This window comes from Mustela putorius, unplaced genomic scaffold (assembly GCF_011764305.1).
Source record: "Mustela putorius furo isolate JIRA1106 unplaced genomic scaffold, ASM1176430v1.1 tig00003988_pilon_pilon_pilon, whole genome shotgun sequence".
NCBI lineage: Eukaryota > Metazoa > Chordata > Mammalia > Carnivora > Mustelidae > Mustela > Mustela putorius.
In genome coordinates this window covers 5,038,189-5,062,974 of record NW_025422127.1, presented here as the reverse complement: position 1 = coordinate 5,062,974, position 24,786 = coordinate 5,038,189, and positions in this window count along the sequence as shown.

Below are 24,786 nucleotides of genomic sequence, written 5' to 3'. Positions count from 1 at the left end.
GGTGATGCAACATGGAGGCTTAAGTGGGTAGAAGAAGAATAAATGAAACCAGATGGGATTGGGAGGGAGACAAACCATAAGTGACTCTTAATCTCACAAAACAAACTGAGGGTTGCCGGGGGGAGGGGGTTTGGGAGAAGGGGGTGGGATTATGGACATTGGGGAGGGTATGTGATTTGGTGAGTGCTGTGAAGTGTGTAAACCTGGTGATTCACAGACCTGTACCCCTGGGGATAAAAATATATGTTTATAAAAAATAAAAAATTAAAAAAAAAAAATAAAATAAAATAATTCAACTCTTTTAAAAAAAAAAAAAAAAGATACATCTTGAACCTGTCCATGTCTCACTTTTCCATTTCTTTTTCCCTAGTACAAGTCACCAAAACCTCAAACGTGAGCTACTGAATACATTTCCTCTGTCCACTCTTGCATCTAATTCATTTTCTACATGGCAGGCAGAGAGATTGTTTTTAGGGTTAATTAGAACTTTGAAAGGCTTGTCACTATATTAATAACAAAGCTCAAAACTTACGATGATATCTGATAAAACTTTTTTTGACCAGGCATGTGACCACGTTTGTCTAATCTCTTGCCTGCCCCTCATTCAGCATTTATTAATTTTCCTAGCTGCCTTCTGTTGCCTGAAAACATGAGGATGTTTACAACCTAAGGGCCTCCTCACAGTTGTCTCTACCTAGAATTTTATATTTCTCAGTTTTTTGTCTCATTTTCTCATTCTGGTCTTTTCATTCTGTAAAAGAGGTTACCCTTGACCACTCAATGCAAAGCACTCCTAAATCCCGATTCCTATCTATCAAATTATTTTATTTCCTTCTTAGAAATCTTCACTATGAGACCACACCATGGTTATTTTATTTATTTGCTTTTTTATTTTTTTTTAAGATTTTATTTGTTTATTTGACAGAGAGAGAGATTATTTGTTTATTTGACAGAGAGAGAGAGATCACAAGTAGGCAGAGAGGCAGGTGGGGGTGGGGGTGGGGAGAGCAGGAACCCAGCTGAGCAGAAAGGCCAATGTGGGGCTTGATCCCAGGAGCCTGTGATCATGACCTGAGCCAAAAGTAGAGGCTTAATCCACTGAGCCACCCAGGCGCCCCTGCTTTTTTATTTCTGAGACCACCTCACTCTCCCATCTTACTCACACAAATATACATTAGAACATAAACTTTAAATGAAGAGGGAATTCTATATTTTTCATGTGTCTCCCTAATATATGAAAAAATGCAAATCACTGAGTAGCTAGTGCCTTATTAATAAATACTTGTTGAATTAATGAAAAACAAAATGAATAAAGGCTAAAGGCTTTTTATTATATTCTGTTTATGGTGATTGGAAAGAAGATTTTTCTTTTTTCTTTTTTTTTTTTTTTTTACTAAGAATGTCCTTACAAAAGAAAGAAGAATTTTAAAATAATGAAAGATGAAGAGTCCAATACTAAGAAAGTTAGAATAAATTAGGAGTAAACAATTAAGAGTGATTACATTAAGGGTTGCTCAACTCAGTAGTTTGAGCGTCTGACTCTTAGTTTCAGCTCAGGTCATGATCTTGCAGTCACAGGAACAAGCCCCATGTGGGGCTCTGTGCTCAGCCTGGAGTCCCCTTCAGATTCTCTCTCTGTCTCTCCCACTCACTCTCTCTCTCTCAAATAAATAAATAAAATCTTTTAAAAAAATAAAATAAAAGTGATCACATTAAAATAATACAAATCAGAAATTCAAGCACAATTTAAAGATTTTTACACCAATTTAAATATAGCAGAACAAATATATGAAATCAGTGACATTAAAAATAATAAGAGTGAAGAAAGAGTATGATAAAAGGATACAATGCAAGAGGTAAAGATTATAAGCATTAACAGCAGGATTAAGTATTGAGGAAAAGAAGCTCTAAGGGTCAAGAGTATAAATATAAGATTACATCATTTGCATATTTAGAATAAGAACAAGTAAAGAAACTCTAAGGTTAAAGAAAACAGGGGGAAGCTAAAAATGATTAAGTCAGTATAAATCAGGCAAACTAGATGTATGAAAACAGTGTTATAGTCCTGAACTTCCTGAATCTGTAGTTTGCTGAAATTAATTTTCAAAAATTCTTGGTCATTGTTTGTTTAGATAATTCTTCTGCTTTGTTCTATTTTCTCCTTCTAGTATTCCAGTTATGTTTATGTCGAACCTTTTGAAATGGTCCCATAATTATTTGAAGTTCTTGTCTTGACTTTGTTCAGTCTTCTCTTTCTTTGCATTTTAGTTTGAGAAGTTTCTATTAAAATTTCAAGTTTAAAGATATTTTCTCAGTCATGCCAGGTCTGTTGATAACCCCGAAGGCATTCTTTAATTTCTTTTACAGTGTTTTTGACTTCAAGTATTTGCTTTTGATTCATTCTTACAGTTTCCATATCTATGCTTACATTATAGCTTGCCTTGAACATTGTCTACTTTATCTGTTAAAATAACCATTGTTATTTTAAATGCTCTGATAATTCCAACAGCTGCATCATATCTAAATCTGTTTCTGATATTTTATCTCTTCAAATTACATTTTTTTCTTGCCTTCTAGAACACCCAGACATAATGTATCAGGTAGTAGAAACTGAGATAAATAGGCCATTGGTGTGAGGTTTTATCTGGTTAGTAATTGGGCTGTATTTAATGCTTGCTCTAACTCTTGGCCGAAGGTTCAAATTCTTCTAGTGTTCTTGTATTTTCTGTTGTCTTTGAGCTTCCCTAAGAACTCTTTCTCAGTGTCAGTGTCTTGCAGCTCTTTTAGTTGTGTATTAAGAACTGAGCTGAGCTGCGAGCCGAGCTATTATGCTAGGTGTCACAGTAGCCAATTAAGACAATAAGCGATAGCAAAGTCAAGCTTTTAATTACCTACTGTTACAGCATAAAAAAGCCCCAAAACAACAACAACAACAACAACAACAACAAAAAAATAGGTTAAATAGGAGAAAATGCCAACTTCCTGAATGTTCCATTTTTTCCCCCCATAAATGGTGCTAGATAATGGTTAGCTGTATCAGTTAGGAAGGAAAAAATGGCCTGAACAAAAGTCTCCTTCTGTTTAATGGACTGAGAATCAGGGGATTGGTATCAAAGGGTGCATTGGCTGGGGGGAGAACCAAAGAAGTGGATAGTAGTGGGAAAGTCCCAACTACTGAGTCAGAATGGAGGGTCTATCCTCTCATAAGGAGGTCTAGGCAGAGATGCCTTAGAAAGGCTTGGCTAAGGATCCCCATGAAATAGGCCTTTAAAACCAAAGCTGGGAATATAGAAATACATAAAAGCATGGCCAGCCAAGGGGGCTGAATGCAATCTGTTTTGGGGAGGGCAGCCTTCCAGGATGAGGAGGACTGCTGGATAAAATCTTTGTAATTGTCTATGTGACTGCCTATGGTCAGGCCTGAAAAAAAAATCATACATAGGATTTTGGCCTGAGGCCAGATTCAGCAGCATAAGGCACTGTTATTACAATGGAGCCCTACTTGTGTGACATAAGATATGGGAGAAAGGGAGGTACTGTATAATCTTATAATTAAATATCAGTCTTTTAGTGGACATTCTTTGTGACTTCCATTAAAAGGATATGAAAGTTATTTCATTTGCTTATATTGTATATCCACCAATAGTAAGAAAATAAGCTATCTGGGTCCCTTGCATCTGGAAAAGGAATTGAGTAGAAACTTAAATGTTTGTTAATTGAATAAATAAACTAGAATTTTAGTAAATATTTGGTGGCAGAGAACTCAAAATCATAAACTCTGAAAGGATCCTAGAGCACAGATTTTCTTTCTAGATAGGAAAGATGTGCTAGCCCACATATCAGAGTAGATAATTAAGGTAAAATTTGGAAATATTCACAATTACATGTAAATATAGGTCTGAATTGATGTTTAATTACATCATCACTTTCATCACATTTTTTATTTCTTTGTGAATAATTCTCAGTGAAAATTTTATTCTGGATGCTAAGAAAGAATAAGAATATTAGAATAATTTATTGTGAATTAAATTAACTATGTAAAAATAGGGGAAATAGAAGAATAGAGCAAGCACGGGCTGGTGAATCAAAAAAAGTCATTATTTTAATGATCATTTATTGATTGTAACATTATTCCCACATTATCAAGTATTAATGTATAAATAAGAAATTAAACCTATATTTGTAAAGAATTTTGTGTTAAAACACATAAAAGACAGCCACTGTATATTCATGCTCTGGGTTGTCTTTGTGCTTCCTTTGTTACTTTATCTGAGCAAGTTCAGAAAACTATATTTCATTCTGTGTCTCAGTTATTTTTGTTAAGAGTGACATTAGCTTTAGGTAATATAAATTTAAAAGGCAATATTTTAAACTGGATAGAAATTTATCTCTGTCATGTAAAACTCTCAAGTTAGTATCTCAGCTCAGTCCTAAAATGCTGTGATGGATTCATACTTCCTCTGGCTGGTTACTTTAACATCTCTAGCATGTTAATCCTGACATGTTATCTAAAATGGCCATTCCAAGTCCTCATTTCAACCAGTCAGATGGTAAAAAGAGGGCAAAGGAGGCAGAGTTAGGGTTTCCAATCACAACATTCAGTAGACATCATTCAAGTTACAGGGCAGTAATACCCAGTAGATATAGAATGCCAGTCACAATATGCAATTTAAATTTCTAGTAACCACATTTAAAAGATACACAGAAACAGGGAAAGTTATTTTAATAACTTTTCTGTTTTATTTGACCTAATTTATCTAAAATGTATCATTTGACATGCAATTAATATAAAATTTTAATGAAATTGTTCACATTTTTATATTGTCTTCAAAACAGATTAGGGCCAAGATGGCAGAGGAGTAGGGAAACTATTTCAAACTATTTCAACAGTCCCTTGAATTGATCTAGATAGCTGCCAGACCACTCTGAACACCCACAAAATCAGCCTGAGATGTAAAAAGATATATCAGGATCTATACCAACCTAATAACTCTGGCAGCTGTTTTCAAGGTATGAAGTGGGGAGCCATAATTCTGTGGGCAGGTATTGGAAGATAAACAGAAGAGGCAGGGAGCTGCCATAAGCACTAGCACCAGGAAGGTGAAATAACACAGAAGCACAAAAGCGTTCCATGCTGGGGCCCAGGCACAGACTCTCAGACCACAGACCAGTAGCCACAGGGAAAGGACTTTAGAGCAGCCCCCCAGCCTGAAACCTAGAGCTGTGGTGGGGGTGGGTGGCATTGTGAAATGGGGACAGCTGGCAATTTTAGAAGCACAAAGGGCAGAGATGTGCCTGGACCTGGAAGCTGCTATGGAGCACACAACTTAGGTTGCTGGAGTTTTTAGCAGCACAGACAAAAACAGAGTCAGTGTGAGCTGGAGGGCTTTCTGGAGAAAGGTTTGTGATCTCTCTATTCTGAGACACAAGTTTGGACACAATTGTTTCTGCTCTGACTCTTGGAAAGGACACAGAAACCCACAAGGGAAAGCCACCAGAGGACAAAAGACCCCTAAAGCCAGTTTTCACTGAGCCCAACCCACACCAAAAGGGGCAAAGCAACTCTGCCCAAACAGGGTTGCCTGAGTAACAGCATGGCAGGCTCCTCCTCCAAGAAGACTGGCTGAAAGAACAAGAAGCCAAGAACCCTAAAGTCCCTATTAAAGATGTGCATCTTGCTTGGATTGTGGTCAATAGTTTGGACTCTGCACATTCCCTCAACCACCTCTTACCAGAATGACTAAGCAGAGGAACCCCCAACAGACGAAAAATTCAGAGACTGTGACCTCTGCCACTGAACTAATGGATATGGACGTAAGCAAGATATTGGAAATAGAATTCAGGGTAACTGTTATGCAGACAATAGCTAGGTTGGGGAAAACCATTAGTAGTAACATAGATTATTTAAAGGCAGAAGTGAGAGCTTATCTGACAGAACTTAAAAATGCTATCAATGAGATCCAATCTAATCTAGATACCCTAACATTTACAGGGTAAAAGAAGCAGAAGATTGAATTAGTGATCTAGAAGACAAACTGATAGAAAAGAAGGATCAGGAGGAGGCCTGGAACAAATAGCCTAGAATCCATGAAAGCACAATTAGAGAAATAAATGATGCCATGAAAGATTCCAATGTCAGAATTATTGGGATTCCTGAAGGGGTGGAGAGAGAGAGGGACCTAGAAGATATGGTTGAGCAAATCCTAGCTGAGAATTTCCCTGACCTGGGGAATGAAACAAGTGTTCATGTCCTAGAGGCAGAAAGGACCCCCACCCCCCTGGAGATCAATGAGGGTAGAGCAAACTCCAGGCATGTGATGGTGAAACTTGTGAATCTTAAATCCAGAGAAAATGTCTTGAAGGCAGCTAGGGGGAAGAGATTCCTTGCATACAGAGGGAAAAACATCAGACTAATTTCAAACCTGTCCACAGAAACCTGGAAAGCCAGAAGTGGCTGGCAAAGCATATTCAGGGCACTACATGAGAAGAACATGCAGCCAAGAATACTTTATCTGGCAAAGCTGTCATTTAGAATGGATGGAGAAATAAAGAGCTTCCAAGAATGGCAAAGACTGAAAGAATTTGTGATCACCAAGTCAGCCCTGCAAGAAATATTAAGGGGGGTTCTGTAAAAGAAGAAAGACCACAAGAGTGATGTAGAACAGAAATTTGCAACGACAATCTATAGGAAAAAGGACCTCACAGGCAACATGATATCAATAAAAACTTGTCTTTCAATCAACACTATCAACATGAACGGCCTAAATGCTTCCATAAAATAGCACAGGGTTGCAGACTGGATAAAAAGACAGGACCCATCCATATGCTGTCTATAAGAGACTCATTTTGAACCTGAAGATCCATTCAGACTGAAAGTGACAGGATAGGGAATCATCTTTGATGCCATCAGACCTCAAAAGAAAGCTAGGGTAGTGATTCTCATATCAGGCAAGTTAGATTTTAAGCTAAAGACTGTAGTCAGAGACACAGAAGGATGCTACTTCATTTTTCAAGGTCTATCCAAAAAGAAGACCTAACAATTATAAATATCTATCCCCCCAACATGGGAACAGCCAAATACATAAGCCAACTGTTAATCAAAATAAAGAGACATATTGGTAAGAATATGTTAATTGTAGGGGATCTTAACATTACACTCTCAGCAATAGACAGATCCTCTAAACAGAAAATCAAAAAAGAAATAAGAGCTTTGAATGACACACTGGTCCAAATGGATCTCATAGATATATACAGAACATTCCACCCTAAAACAACACAATACTCATTCTTCTCAAGCCCACATGGAACTTTCTCCAGAATAGACCACATACTGAGTCACAAATCAGGTCTCAACTGATACTAAAAGATTGAGATTATTGCCTGCATATTCTCAGGCCACAATGCTTTGAAGGAACTCAGTCACAAGAAAAAGTTTAGAAGAAATTCAAACACTTGGAAGCTAAAGACCATCCTGCCCAAGAATGTCTGGGACAACCAGGAAATCAAAGAACTTAAACAATTCATGGAAACCAATGAGAATGAAAATGCTTCGATCCAAAACCTATAAGATATGGCAAACGTGGTCCTAAGGGAGAAATATATAGCCATCTAAGCCTCCCTCAAAAAAAAAAAAAAAAAAGGAAAATCCTGAATACACAAACTCTCTTTACACCTTAAAGGACTGGAGAATCAACAACAAATTAAGCCAAACCAAGACAAAGGAAAAGAAATAATTAAGATTAGAGCAGAGATCAGTGAATTAGAAACCAGAGATACTGTAGAACACATCAACAAAAACTAGAAGATTGTTCTTTGAAAGAATTAATAAGATTGATAAACCACTGGCCAAACTAACCCAAAAAAAAAGAGAAAGGGCCCAGATTAATAAAATTATGAATGAAAGGAGAGAGATCATGACTAACACCAAAGAAATAAGAACGATCATCAGAAATTACTATCAACAGCTATATGCCAATAAGTTAAACAACATAGAATAAGTGGAAGCACTCCTGGAAATGCATAAACTTCCAAGACTAGAACAAGAAGAAATTGGCAACCTGTATAGATCAATAACTAGTATATGAGATAGAAGCAGTGATTGAAAACCTTCCAAAGAACAGAGCCCAGGGCCTGACAGATTCCCTGGGGAATTCTACCAAATATTCAAAGAAGAAATAATACCTATTCTCCTAAAGCTGTTTCAAGAAAGAGAAACAGAAGGAAAACTTCCAGACTCATTCTGTGAGGCCAGAATCACCTTGATCCCCAAACCAGGCAAAGACTCCATCAAAAAGGAGAAATTCAGACCAATATCCCTAATGAATATGGGTGCCAAGATTCTCAACAAGATCCTAGCTAATAAGATTAGACAGTACATTAAAAAGATTATCCACCATAACCAGGTGGGATTTATATCTGGGATGAAAAGGTGGTTCAACATTTGTAAATCAATGTGATAGAAGAAATCAGTAAGAGAAGAGAGAAGAACCACATGGTCCTCTCAACTGATGCAGAAAAAGCATTTGACAAAATACAGCACCCTTTCCTGATTAAATTCTTCAGAGTATAGGGATAGAGGAAACACTCCTCAACTTCATAAAATCCAGCTATGAAAAACCCACAGTGAATATCATTCTCAATGGGGAAAAGCAAAGAGCCTTTCCATTGAGATCAGGAACATGACAAGGATTCCCACTCTTGCCACTATTGTTCAACATAGTACTGGAAGTCCTAGCAACAGCAATCAGACAACAAAAAGAAATAAAAAACATTCAAATTGGCAATGAAGAAGTCAAACTGTCTCTCTTCACAGATGACATGATACTTTTTTTTTTTTAAGATTTTATTGATTTATTTGACAGATAAAGATCACAAGTAGGCAGAGAGGCCTACCCAATTTTTGCATCAACATGGATGTGTTTGGAGAAGATCATACCAGTGGAGTCTGTGCTGTGTGCACTTTATTAGGATCAAAGCACTACCCATAAATACAACTCCTTTTTGTTTTAAATTAACAATCTAGAAGTTAGCCAGAGTGAGAGCCTGGTCACAGATCAAGAGTTTTCTGGAAATTTAGCTCTCTTTTGGTCAGCCACTTAGCTATGTGTCTAGGTAAAGATGAATCTTTCTATTACAAATCAAAATAGAGGGTGGATATTGAAGGACAATTAACAATTTCTGCCACAGTGCACCAAATGCCCATGTATGCCATTTCCCACACAGAATTACATCCTGTTACTGCATTTAGCTCAAAGTTAAGGGTCCCAGGGCAATGTGCATTCCTTTCAAAGGCCCATATGTGGCTCTTTATGTTCCATCCATCTATGAATTAAAACTTCAGATTAAAAAGCAGTTTATTTTTCTTCTTCACAACCAGTATAGAATTATGGAATGGGAACAGAAAAACTACAATCAAACACTATTGTTCTAATGAGATAAATGGGGTGCATATAGCAATCAATAGGGGTTTTTTGCAAATATTGAATCTTACAAACAGAATTTGTATAGACTTCCCTGTCCTTACAAGAAAGAAAATTCCTTGGGGCACCTTGGTGGCTCAGTGGGTTAAGCTGCTGCCTTCAACTCAGGTCATGATCTCAGGGTCCTGGGATCGAGTCCCGCGTCCGGCTCTCTGCTTAGCAGGGAGCCTGCTTCCTCCTCTCTCTCTCTCTGCCTGCTTCTCTGCCTACTTGTGATCTCTCTCTGTCAAATAAATAAATAAAATTCTTAAAAAAAAAAAAAAAAAGAAAGAAAATTCCTTGTTTGGTCCATCTGACAGCCCTTGGTTCTAGTCTGTTGTAGGAACTAACTAACCTAGTAGTCCCTGACCTCTATGTGATTCTTCTTTTTCCTATATTTTGTGGGATACCATCTGAAAATGTCATTGGGAGTCATGCCCTTCTTTGGAGTTTATAGGTATTTCTGTAGGTATGGGTTTGGAACTGTTAGAACTTAAGAATTTTAACAACCACACAGTTGCTAGAACTGGCTTGTCTTTTGTTTGGTAATGTTATACCCTTAAAATTTATTGTATTTCACTTCTGTTTGTCAGTTTCCTATAGAAGTAACCACAGACAATGATCTCATCTAGGCATAAATTTTATTCCTGAAAATTGCATTATTTTATTTTCTGGTCCCTTTATTATGACTAATCCTCCTCCCATGCCCACAACTTAATGTATGATCCCTTGAGACCATCTTTAAACAACAGGCTTGGATGAAAGGCAACAATTTCAACTGCAACTTTAATTCTGAGTTGCTTCCCACTGGTTCATAGAACTATTTCAGAAAAGTTTGGAAGCATTGGCTTATCCTCCAAAGCTGTTTCTTCAAAGCTATCCCTTATATCTGCTTCTACTCTGGGGAAAGTAAAGGCATCTTTCAATGCTGCAAGGTCATATATTACCCGAATCTTATTCAAATTCAAGTTTGAAATCAGAAAGAACATCCCTTGGAGAGCTATATTCCCTTCCGTTTCTGTCTGCTGAAGATGGCAAGAAACAGAAAACACATACCAACTTCTTGGGTTACTCCAACAATATGCTGGGAGCTACAGACAATAAACACACTGTTTTGTTATGTTATGAACGAGAATATCAGTTTTGCAACTATGCAATGTAAGTGTCCTGTTGCTAGAACTTGGCTATAGATCCAATCCAACATAACTTAGGTTTTGTTATATGCCACATGCCACTTTTCAGAACCAAATTTCACATTACTTAATCTTTAGGTTTAGATTATGTATTAGTCAGCTCATGTTGCTATAACGTAATACCACAGACTGGGGGGCTTAAACAATAGAAAGTTATTTTTTCACATTCTCACAGTTCTGAAGTCTGGAAGTCCAAGTTCAACACTGATTTCTAGTGAAGCCTCTCTTCCTGGCTGGCAGATGGCTGCCTTCTCATTGTGTACTCCCATTACCTTTCCCCTGAAGAGAGGAAAAGAGAGATTTGGTGTCTCTTCTTAGTCTTATGAGGACACAAGTGTGATCAGGTTACAATCCCATCCTCATGACCTTACTTAACTTTTATAACCTCCTTATAGGCCCTTTCTCCAATACAGTTGGACTTCGGATTAGAGCTTCAACACATGGATTTTGGGAGGACACAATTCATTTCATACAAATTATAACAGAGAACCAAAATAACACAACTAAAATAAGTCATTTTACTTTCCTAGCATAATGTGTATCTGCAAAATAATTATAGATTCAGGTTCCTTCCTCTTATTTTTCCAACATTTATAGGTTGACTGGTTTGGAGATACTGCAAAACCCTATCTGTATTTCACTCAGCATACAGAGAATAGGGAGGGACCAGAATATTACTTCCCTTTAAGAGTTCTGCCCAGAATTCCATACATCAGTTCTGCTCATGTTCTGTTGGCCAAGATTGTTTTATTTAAAAGTTGGAAGAAGGATATCCTACTAAACTTAATCTAGTATAAAAGTTTAAAGCACAAAATCAGGGACGCCTGGGTGGCTCAGTTGGTTAAGCAGCTGCCTTCGGCTCAGGTCATGATCCCAGCGTCCTGGGATCGAGTCCCACATCGGGCTCCTTGCTCAGCAGGGAGCCTGCTTCTCCCTCTGCCTCTGCCTGTGCTCGCTCTCGCTCGCTCTCTCTGACAAATAAATAAAATCTTTAAAAAAAAAAAATAAAGCACAAAATCAAAAATGTATAACAAGAAGAAAGCTTTCTAGTCTTCCTGGCTAAATGGCAGTGAACTAAAAAAGCCTCCAAACTTCCCATTATGAGTATCCAGGAAGACACAGAATTACAGGAACATCATTACAAACTTTATAGACTATTTGGAAGATAACATCATGAGCTAATATTCAAATTGAACCTCTACCAACTGGATCTTCACTGGGGAAGAGGAAGATTCAGATTCTAGGACATGGTAACACATGCTCCACTTCTACTGGGAAATTATGTCCTAACAGTTCATGCAGAGTCTGTTCTGGCTGAGACTCAGGCACTAGGCAGAGCCAAGTAATAAGTATAAAGAAGAAAAATTGAACAAGAAAGGAAGATTAAATTGTGTGTGTGTGTGTGTGTGTGTGTGTGTGTGTGTGATTTACTTTTTCTGCTTTATAGTCTCAAAATGTCATTGCTTTCTTTGTCACCTCTGTTCTATCTGTCCTTGACATTTTATACCTTTACAAAATCTCTTTGTTTACATTTTAGTAGACTTTAGGGAAGGAGTGAGAGTAAACATGTATTCAATCCTATATGTTGGAACCAGTTTGCATGACATTAGTAGAAATTATTTATATAAAGACAATAAACATAGCTATCACTAGAAGCTGAATATTACATGACTGTCAAATTTTCATTGACCATGAGTTTCCAACTCCTTCTTCACAAAGTCAAAATGCAAAGTATAGGTAGGCACAAGAATAACCTTAAACAGGTAATCTAAAACGATAATCATTCAAAAAAATGGATAATGCAGTATATATAAAAGAAGGCACGTATCATCTGCTTTGCTTTCCTCTCTCTGGCAACACTAGAAACAAAATTTGCAGCAGGTCTTGGGAATGTGTATATTGAATACACAAAAATATGAGAGATGAAAGCAGTAGAATCATAAAAATCTATTTGTGGGAACTAGCAATTACTATGTGAGAAAATAAATGAAGAGGGATGGAAGTTCCTGAAAATAAATGTGGGTTACTTGACTTCTCGCAAACTTTAGGTAACCCACATGCTAAAAAAAAAAAAAAAAAAAAAAAACAGGAAGTGCGTTTTTTGAGGGAAATGCAAGGAACACGTCAGTCATTTAAATTAGCTTTACTGGACAGTTTGAAATGGGCATATGTTTTATTTTAAGTGATTGTTTCTAAGTGAAAAGACTTCTACATAACTTTTCATAATTTTATTGTAATAAAATAATTATAGGTGGATTATTGGGCCTCTTTGAAAAAGAGAAACTACAATTTTGTTTTTAGAAAAAGGAACTGTGGTGAGAAGTTGGTTTTCCAGATCAAAACTGGTGAGGTTAAAAGAATCACTGCTGTTTACAAAACAGAGAACATCTATTTTGGTATACCATTTTTTAGATCAGTTCATTGTCAATCAGATTATCTGCTTGACCTTAGCCAGATCCTCAACAGAATCAGCAAAAACTTTGTTCTGCAAGGGGAGCGGGAAGCCAAATAAAAGTCAGTTTCCAAATCCATTTGCTCAGCACAGATACAATTTATGTTTTTTCTTTTGCTTAGCAAGCAGTTGTGCTACGAATTTTTATCTTGAGAATTTTGGTGGTAATGAAACATTGCTGTAATTTAGGATGAGCCAAGCATGTATGAAAATGCAGAAATCTGTCTTTCTTGGCCTACTGAGGCATTTTTTTTTTAAATCTAGTTGAAATATGTATGACTTCTCTGAGCTCTTTGGCATAATTCATCATTTAAAAAAATCAATAAAGAAGATTTTATTTTCAATTAGTAAACATGCATCTGCCAAGGAACTAGACATTCTTGATTTCTCTATTACATTTTAGAAAATTTTACAATACAAGAATATACAACTGTCTGTATTTATATAACAATACATTAAGTAAATTGTCAGCTAATACTCCTATATGCATATGGGAAAAGATGGATTTTAGATCATTGTGTCAGGCAAATAGTAGATGCTCAGTAAATGCTGATTTACTTTTATTGCTCAAATTTTTTTCCCCCAGTCCTACTTCATATGAAATATTGGATAAAGAAATATAAACTGTTTCCATTCTACCATCAATAATTCTATATCTTAAAAGATATAGATAAATATTGCCTGAATGAAAATAACATTACAGGGGCGCCTGGGTGGCTCAATGGGTTAAAGCCTGTCTTCGGCTCAGGTCATGATCCCAGGGTCCTGGGATCGAGCCCTGCATCAGGCTCTCTGCTCAGCAGGGAGCCTGCTTCCTCCTCTCTCTCTCTGACTGTCTCTCTGCCTATTTGTAATCTGTCTGTCAAATAAATAAATAAAATCTTTAAAAAAAAAAGAAAATAACATTACAAAGAACAAATTGCTTTATAACTACTTGTTTGAATTCATCCATTAACATATTGATTTTTTAAAAAGTGTGGGGAAAATGGTCATCGATAATATAATACTATAAAAACTTTCTAAGAATGCTGTGAAAGAAAACTGTAAGTTTTAGTATACTTATCTTGATGAGCACTGAGTAAAAATGGAATTGCTGAATCACTATATTATATACCTGAAACTGATATAACACTGTATGTTAACTATCACAGAATTAAGCAAATCTAAATTTTTAAATGTTTCATGTGATTATTTTATCTAGATAACAGATCATTCTTACCACATTAATTACTTCAATCAAAATTTCATGTATTACCTAGAAAATATGGGAAAGCAAGTATTAACATTCTTCAAATACTTTGTAGTTTTAGTGGAGGCATAAAGCTTTCTTGATGTGAGAATAAAGACAAAAATAATAAAAACAATGGGAAATGTATATAATAAATCTGAAAACAAACAGTAGATGATAATCTTTTAGGACGGATTTCTTTAAGAGCAACTTTCTTAGGAAAATTTCAGAAGTTTATAAAGTTCTATAAGCTTTGTAAGTTCTAAGAGATTCTGTGGTAGTGTTTGCAGCAAAATGTTTAAGAGGATTTAATGCCACCAGTCATTTTGTAATGCCCCGGCCCGTCCAGAAGACCATGGAATAGCTCCTATAGGTTTCTCATCTTCCATGATGTCAAGAATCCTATTGGCCTTTCTCTACTATGTATATAGCATAATAAAAATATGTAATAGCCATACAAGGAGCAAGGATGTAGGGGAAGTGAGCATACTCATACAGATGGTAGAACATATATCCATTAAGTTTCTGGAAATATAACTTTGCAGTACCTAATAGACTTTAAAACTGTGCATTTGAGTGGGAAATTTTACATTTAGAAATATAAACCCCAGAAATACAAGTGCACAAAGGTTCTAAAAGAATGTTAATTACAGACTTGTTTATAATTGCTCAATATTGCAAATGACCAAGCTGTTGATCAAAAGATGGATGATTATATAATATATGGTACATCCACATCATGGGATGTTCTGGAGCCTTTGAGAAAAAATGAGGTATGCCTAATATGCACAGTCATGGAAATATCACCAAAATTTACAGATTGATATACAAAGTTGCCCCAAAATATATATACCATGATCTCTTATAGGTAAAAATATAAAGGTATATAAGCCCTTCACTTATATTTATATTTATGTTTATATTAATAAATGCATAGCAGAAAAACCTACACTAGTCTTCAGAGTAGTATTCACTAAGGATGAAAGAAGGCTGGAAGAGGAAGAAAAAAAAACTTCCACAGTTTACTTTTATATTTGAATCTTTGAATCTTTTATAGTAAAAATCTATTTATATGTTTCTGTATATATATAAATATACATGTGTATTTATATATTTGTATAATAAGGACTATATATCAAAGCCAAATAGGAATAATATTTAGATTTTTGATAGATTTTATAGTACTGACATAAACAATAATAAGAAGCTACCATTTATTTAATGTCACAGATATTGTGACATTGAACTAGGCACTATATATGTATACATATATATATACATGTATATATGCATATACATTTACATAAAACCAACACAGTAGGCTAAATGTCCTCTATCTAAATCCCACTGGAGAATTGAAAATACTTTATTTTCTCCAGATATTCCCCCCCTTTCTGCCAGTTACTTATCTATTCAATTCAAATTAAGAACAGCCAAGACAAGCATGTGTGAATATATGTGTATATACATACACAGCACAGTTGAGATACAAATCCTCACACCTATCCTCAAAGGTAGATATTATAATTATCTTCACTATTCCCTTTAAACTAATATATGCATCAGGAATTACAGAATATTTTTAAATTTACTTAACACAGATCATGTAAGAAAACAATTGCACTCAATGAATCATCTAAAACTTATTTTTGTTTTACCTAGAAACCACCTTGAACATGTACAAGGTGAAATAATATAGTTGTCATCTCCTGACACAGGCATTGCACTTCTGATCACCTCTTTTCAGTATCAAAAATCATGGAACATTTTCTCCCCATTATTATCTAATTATGCAACTAGATTCCAGTCATTTCATACATTGTAAAGATTTTGTTTTGCTTTAAAACCAAAATCAATGCCATCATGTGAGACATCTTGGAATTAATTTCCTGGATTACATTTGAAGTTTACTCGAAGATGCACTCTGCCTTTGGCTCAGTTAAAACAATTATCTGTTCAGCCTCAGTTTTATTACTTACATCTCTATACGATAAACTTAAAAAGAAATGGAAAGGCAGAGTTACCAATAAGAAGCAACAAAAGCATGCTCATAGCAAAAAGGTTGCTTATGTTTACATCCATATCATGTCACTTTGTTCTTTTGTTTTATCATTAAATGCTCTATTTAATCCATACCCCCAGAAATGTCTTTAAACAGTACCATTTCATGGTGATACATAAGACATTTCTAAGTTAACAATAATTTGAATGAGATGTTCTGCACACTAGGCTGAATCCCTACTAGCTAATTCCCACTGGAGAACTGAAAATAGCTTGTTTTCTCTAGGTAATTCTGCCTGCTAATTATCCATTCAATTCAAATTAAGAGCAGTCAAGACCTATATAAAAAGGGGTCACTCAAAGTGACTTGTTTCTCTAAAATGGTACTAAAAACTATTCTTCCTCAACATATAAGATTAGAGTATTCTTCATATCCACCTTTGGTCACACTCAATAAATAATTATAGGACACGTGGGCAAATTACATTTTAAAACATCTGATAAAATGTAATATTCATTACAATATGGTCAAAGTAAAATTTTAACAATTAAAAGGTGATTGTTCCTGGCAAATGTCTCAACCATGTGTGGAATTTTATTTTATGGTATGTACCAATTTTTCTCCATCTTTATTTTTATTCTTGTCCATAATTACCTAAGAAATGTTTTTAAATCAAGTGCTTAGCAACTCTTCGGACGGATTTAAACCATATGTACCTTCTGCCATTTGAAGCAATAATGACAGAGCTTAGTGATAGGGTTTAGTGATGTGGCTAAAGTCCTTCAGGTAATCCTGGGACTCTGGACCATCTCATTTTTCCTTTTTCCATCTCCTCTTCATCTGTAAAGTGATGTAATAGAACTTGACATTATCTAAGACTATAATGATCTATATTTCTAATTATCTTTCTTTTTGGTATCTTTAAACTTCCATAGAGTAGATAATGTTGAGATGAATGAAGCATGTGTCTCTGAGAAATTTTTGTTAAAGCCAAGTGATTGCGCAGGTTCCATATGTGATAACAGAGAGCCTTTGGCAAGATTTTAGACAAAGCTCAATTACTTGTCCACCTATTATTATCTCCGATCTTGTAATATTAAAACTATCGCAGTCACCAACTAGTATGAAAATATATGATTAGGGAATTCAAGTTAGAGAACATCCTATATACTCTGTTTCTTCATATTACTTAATGGTAATTTATAAACTGTGGGTTCTCAATAACTAAAGGCAAGAAACATGTTTATAGATATTTCTATAGTGAAAGTCTATAAAATAACCATCCTTTTCAAATTTTGTCTTCCCTCTCACTAACTGGGATAACCTAATGCAATGACAGAGAAACAGAAACAGGTCTCAATAGGAAAAGGAATTGTACATGTGATCAAGACAGTCTTACCCTTTCCCATTGCTTGACCAAATTTTAGGTAGGCTTCTTTCTGTCTCAAGGCCCTTGATCTCTCTCTCTTTAGAGCATTTACTTTAGAACACTTCTCAATGTAAACTTTTTCCTTGCTCCTTTGAAATGTATATAAATCTTCCCCAACTTTCTTGTCAGTTTTACAAACCAGGCATTTTTTTTCTTCCTCAAGGATCTGAGAGCCATCCTTAAAATGTAAACATAGAAGAAAATAGTAGCCCTATCTCCCAGTTTCTGTAAGAAGGTAGAAGTCTAACTTCTGAGAGCACTGTCTTCCCAACTTGTTAAAATACCTACTGTCATGAAGATACAAGAAAGTTTGTTTTTTTCCATCAGCCATAACAGCATTCTTCTAAATATGTCTCCTAAAGCAAAGGAAACAAAAGCAAAAGTGAACTATTTGGACTACATCAGAATAAAAAGCTTCTGCATAGAAAGGAAACTATCAATAACACTAAAATACAACCTATTTAATGGGAGAAGATATTTGTAAATAGCATATATGATAAAGAGTTAGTATCTAAAACATATAAGAAAACTTATACAATTTAACTTAAAAAACAAACAAACCCATAAATAACCCAGTTAACAAATGGGCAGAATACGTAAACAGACATTTTTCCAAAGAGATATACACACAGCCAATAGACATGTGAATAGATGCTTAATATCACTCATCATCAAAGAAATGCAAATCAAAACCACAATGAGATATTACACATTTCAGAATGACTAAAATCAACAACACAGTAAATTCTTGGAGAGAATGTGGAGAAAAAGGGAACCCTCAAGCACTGTTGGTGAGAGTGCACACTGGTGTAGCTACTGTAGAAAACTGTATGGAGGTTCCTCAAAAAATTAAAAACAGAACTATCACATGATCCAGTAATTGCACTACTGGATATTTACCCAAAGAATACAAAAATACTAGTCCAAAAAGATAAATATACCCCTATGTTTATTGAAGTCTAATTTAGAATAACTAAATTATGGAAGCAGCCCAGGTTTCCATCAATAGATGAATGGATCAAGAAGAGGTATATAAACAATGGAATATTATTCAGCCATGAAAAAGAATGAAATCTTTTGAAGATTTTTGCAATAACATAGATGGATCTAGAGAGTGTAATCTTAAACAAAATAAGTCAATCTGAGAAATACAAATACCATATGATTTATTCATATGTGGAATTTAAGAGACAAAACAAAAGGGGGAAAAAGGGGCAAATTAAAAAATCAGAATTTACAGAGAACCAAAAAATAGTTACCAGAGCAAAGGTGTGTGGGGTTAGTTGAAATGGGTGAATGGGATTAAGAGTACACTTACCATGATGAACACTGAGTAATATAGAGATTTACTAAATCACTGTATTGTACACCTGAAACTAATTTAACTCTATAGTTAACCTAGGATCCCTCCACTCCTGTTCTTAAAAACTCTTCAGGCTTTTAATTATTTTTTTTCCGCAGAATTGAGTTCAGTTTCTTTTTCCTATTGCAATAGACTGAATAGTCTTCATTGTCTATTTCACCTTAGTGAAATTCTTGTTTTGACATGTAAGAACTACAGTGAGGGGAAAAAATGTATCAGATTTTTTCAGTTTGGGGACTTATAAAAACAACTCCAAAAAATATCATAATGATACTGATAATGCATTGTAACCTATTTAAATCTTATTCTTATAAGCTGCTCAGTTAGGCTTAAATTACAACAAATACTTTAAGTAATTTTGAATTAACATCCATTGCAGACAAATTTCACATCGTAGTTAAATTATTTTTCTGTATATTGAAGTCTCGAACATTACAATTACCACAATTCTGAGCTTATATTCTGTTGATTTAGGATCCACAGTAAATGGTTTTTTGCTTGCAAGAGCTGTTATTTTAATAGAAAAGACAAATATTGATTTAGAAGGAATTACTAAAAGCCCATATGAGAAAACTGAAACAAGCCTAAAGGTGAAGCTGAATGTTGCTTATATGCAGGCTTGGTGTATTATAGATGTAACAAAGAACAGGGGATGTGTCCATAAAATGGTGAAAGAACACTAATAGAAGATTCATAATGCACTGATCTTAAGTACAATTCAATAAATGTAATGCTCTTTAGTGCTTTTGAGCTTCTCCTCAGATTGTTTGTTCTTTAAACAATGGTTAGAGTTATCTTTTAACAGCTAAAGATGAAAGAAGCTACCATGCAAGAGAGAAAAGATTGAAAGAACAAGGGAGCAGACAATAGCCACTTCAGATGAGGAATGATGTGATTGGAATGTTCTTAAATATTAGCAAGGAGACAAATGAAAATGAAGAAGAAAAGAAGCTCAAGGATTTCTTTTTACATTTGTTTTTAAAATCTCTCATGGGTTCACCTCCATGTATTTCATAGAACTGGAGGGCATCTTTTATCTCATAGCTAACTAGGTCTCTGTACAACTTTTCTTTTACTTTAAGAGACTGAGAGAATGAGAAACAGAGACGGAGAGAGGCTAAGGTAGAGAATGTTTTGCTTTTTTAAACATTGTTAGTTAACACATGGGGCGCCTGGGTGGCTCAAGTGGGTTAAGCCTCTACCTTGGGCTCAGGTCATGATCCCAGGGGCCTGGGATCGAGTCCCGCATAGGGCTCTCTGCTCAGCAGGGAGCCTGCTTCTCCTCATCTCTCTCTGTCTGTCTCTCTCCCAAATAAATAAATAAAATCTTTAAAAAAAAAAAAACATTGTTAGTTAACACAATATATTTATTATTTTTAAATATTTATTATTTTACATTAAAGTACAATCTGCTATGTCTACACGACATCAAAAATTAGCAGTGTAACATACTGATATACATAGGAAGTCAATAACCACCCAAAGTCATTGCCATTTTTCTCTCCAAATAAATGGAATCAAATGTTTCTTCAGTATCACATAAATTTAACCTGAGAAAAAGGTTCATTAAAACAATTAAGAAACTTAGAGCCTATTCATTATGCATCATTCCTTAATTTATGTACAACTCTTTTTGAATTGATATATAATTTCCATTGTCCACTTGAAAACCAAAAAAGAAATCAACAAACCAGGAAAGTGATCATGGTAATTAGGCAAATGAAACAGAATTCATAAAAATTAATTAGCTCTGGCACTAAGCAAAACTACAAATAACTTGTTTCTGTTTTAACACAATTCTATGTGCAGCTTTTATCATTATTTAGGATTGAGCAGATTGTGTTTGGATAAATGCTTTAGCCAAATGAGATACCAGTAGAATTTCCTTCCAAAAAGCAATTGGTCTATGGGAATCTGTGGAATTGGCATTTAAAAACAACAACAACAAAACAACTCTGAAGTATTAATTTGACAGTGGCTTTTCTTATAATTTTCGTGTGTGTCTCATAGTGTTTTACATTTGAGGCAGCCTAATTAAATAAAAAAACATAAGACTTCAACCCTTGAAGAGAATCCGAAAGTCATTTTGTCTAACAACCTCTCCAGCACTTAAACCTACTCTGTGGCATTGATTTTCCTGCTTTGGCTCAGTTCCTAGAAACTTAAAGTTACCACATAGTCTCACTCTGAGAAAGCCAGTGATGCTTCATCAAGCTTATATTTCCCCTTTATCTACCTGGTTGCCACTTATGTTTATTGGCTTAAGTTCTACCCACAAACAAAACAAAACAAAACAAACAAACAAAAAAAAAAAACACTTATGGTGTGACTCTTAATCTCACAAAACAAACTGAGGGTTGCCGGGGGGAGGGGGTTTGGGAGAAGGGGGTGGGATTATGGACATTGGGGAGGGTATGTGATTTGGTGAGTGCTGTGAAGTGTGTAAACCTGGTGATTCACAGACCTGTACCCCTGGGGATAAAAATATATGTTTATAAAAATAAAAAAAAATTAAAAAAAAAAAAAAAAAAAAAAAAAAAAAAAAAAACAGGACACATATAATTCCTATTTCATGTAATGTCTGCTAAACCCCTAAGGAGAACTTTATGTGATGAACAAATAAAAGAGATAAATTACATATACTATTTAAAATTATATCAGTTTCCTTTTCCTGAATATTTTTTAGGATTTTGATAACCTAATCATAAACAAGTGTGGTCCAACCCCTCTGGGTCCCTCAGATGAGCTGTGAGATCAAAACTATTTTCATAACGTTAAAATATATTTCCCTCTTTTGTACTGATGGATAATACTGCTAATACCTAAGCATAAGTCAATACAGTGGCATCAAACTTACTAGTAGTCATTGAATTATTTGTTATCATGCATCCTCTGGGTTTTTTTTTTCTTTAAACCTACTTTCACTTAAAAATAATCTTAATGAAGAAGACTCACAATGTTGTCACAGCTCAACTCTGTGGACATGTGTTCTTAATATTCTGTATGGTGAAATGGGAAGTTAGCATTAAACACTTTTGAAATGCTTGACAGTAGTTTGATTTGCAAGCTGAACTAGCCACTTTCTTAACACCATTCTTACTTGAAAGAACTACTGACAAAAGGTGACTATTCAGAATTAATTGACAGAAGTTTTCTCAAAAATGACTGAAACGAGCCTGTTTAAAAAAATACAATAGTATATATTGCCAATAATAAAATTTTAGTTTTCAAATGAATTTTTTTTATTAACATATAATGTATTATTTGCCCAAGGGGTATAGGTCTGTGAGTCATCAGGTTTACACAGTTCACAGCACTCCCCATAGCACATATCCTCACCAATGTCCATAACCCAACTACCCTTGTTACCGTGAACTTATTATCCTCCTAATACCTAAAGATTTTTCTTAAGAGATCTGTATAGGATAACACAGTGTACTAACATTTTCCAAATGACCAATCACTGATGATGCAAAATTACACATGAAACAAAGATGCATTCAAAGTGTAAAATAGACCGATGAACCCTAATATCACATTATACCTTCACAGTATGTGAAAATTTGATTGATATGGGATCAGACCTCATATTGTAACTAACTTTTTTTTTTTTTTAAGATTTGTTTATTTGACAGACAGAGATCACAAGTAGGCAGAGAGGCAGGCAGAGAGAGTGGAGGAAGCAGGCTCCCTGCCGAGCAGAGAGCCCAATGTGGGGCTTGACCCCAGGACCTTGGGATCATGACCTGAGCTGAAGGCAGAGGCTTTAACCCACTGAGCCACCCAGGCACCCCTGTAACTAACTTTTAAGAAATTAATCCTTGTTGGGGTGCCTGGGTGGCTCAGTGGGTTAAGCCTCTGCCTTCACCATAGGTTTTGATCTCAGGGTCTTGGGATGGAGACCCGCATCTGGCTCTCTGCTCAGCAGGGAACCTGCTTCCCTCTCTCTCTCTGCCTGTCTCTCTACCTACTTGTAATCTCTTTGTCAAATAAATAAATAAAATATTTTAAAAAAATTAATCCTTATTGATTTTTGACATAATATCAAAAGAAAACTATCCACAGTTATCTGCAAAAGTTATTGAAATATATCTTCCCTTTTCCTATTTCATATCTGTCTGAGACTATATTTGCTTCATACATGTCAACAAAAATAACATATAAACCTTGAATTCAGAACAGATATAAAAATCCAGCTATCTTCTATTTAGAAAAACTTTCAAGAGATTTGTAAAATGCAAAACAATGCCACCCTTCCATAATTTCTTTTGTTTTGGAAAATATATTTATCATAAAAATACACTATTTGTGTTAACACAAAAAATGTGCTTGTTTCTATTTGAAAGGAATTAATAAATAAATGCTTTAAAATTTGCTTTAATTTCTAATGTGTTTAATATTGATTGATATAATCTACATTTAAAAAAAGCACTTTGAGTGTCTTGGTAATTTTTAAGAGTAAATAGAAGTCCTGAGACCAAAATGTTTGAGAGTCACTGCTCTAAGCTTGCTTATTTCTCTTTTTAACTTCAGTCATAGTTGATTATTCAACTACCCTTAAGTTAATTTAGTTCCTTGGAATCACAATAGTCCTTCATTCTTCTGATCTTTCCTTTTGTTCCATAATACTCTCATTCTTTTGATTTTCCCTGCCAACTTCCTCTTTTTCCTCAGATTCTAAGTTAAATACGACCTTCTTCTAGAAGCCTTGTAAGAGCATCTATGCCACTATATTATCATTACATGTTAAATTGTCTGTCTCCATGCTGGAGGTCTCCCTTGTTCATCCCTAATACCCTACAACTTAACAATAACCAACATTTGTTGAACACTTTGCCCTAGGTACTGCTTGACATTTTGCATGTATTATTTCATCTAATCCTAACATCAAGCTTGTCAGATGAAGTATCCATACTCTCCTTCTAATGATAAAGATCTTAGCAGAGAATTTAATAAGGAGTAACCCAGATTTCACTGTCAGAAAATATTAAAGCTGAGACTCATAGTGCATTTGTTGACTCCTTACAATAAACTTCTCCTCAGTGTCTGGCACCTAGTAAGCATTCAGTAAGTATTTGCTGAATAGAATTTTCTTTCAAAGATGTTTTCTGCCTTTTGGTTAATTTCCTCGATAGTATAATGTTATATATTTTCCTTCAATGTCATTATTTAAATAATTTTTTGCTATTAAATAGGAAAAATGAAACTTATAGACTAACAGCATTTAGAATATATATATATTCTATATATGTCTGTGTGTGTGTATACACACAAACAAAGACACACATATCTATAAGTATATATACAGTTTCTTAGAATTAGTAAAATATTTTCTAGTCTCAAAACTGACAAAATCAAAATTATATTGTTGCAGAAGTCCTCCTGAGGTAGTATTTAAAAAAGAATATTCAAAAACATACTCAGTTTTATCGTCTTCAGTTTCCTAATACAAGTGGAATTGTGAAACACCTCATAAATTTCTTACATTCTCATTCTAAAGAACAGTTCTCAAATAAATGAGTGTGAAAACCACTGGCCATAAACTATGCTAAAGATTAGTGATATCAAACATTTGATACTATCTATTCTAGAAGGAATAAAATTGCCAGTTCTAAATAAGACAGCTACCCATTTGCTATCTCTGGATTCAGCCTTCTTTGA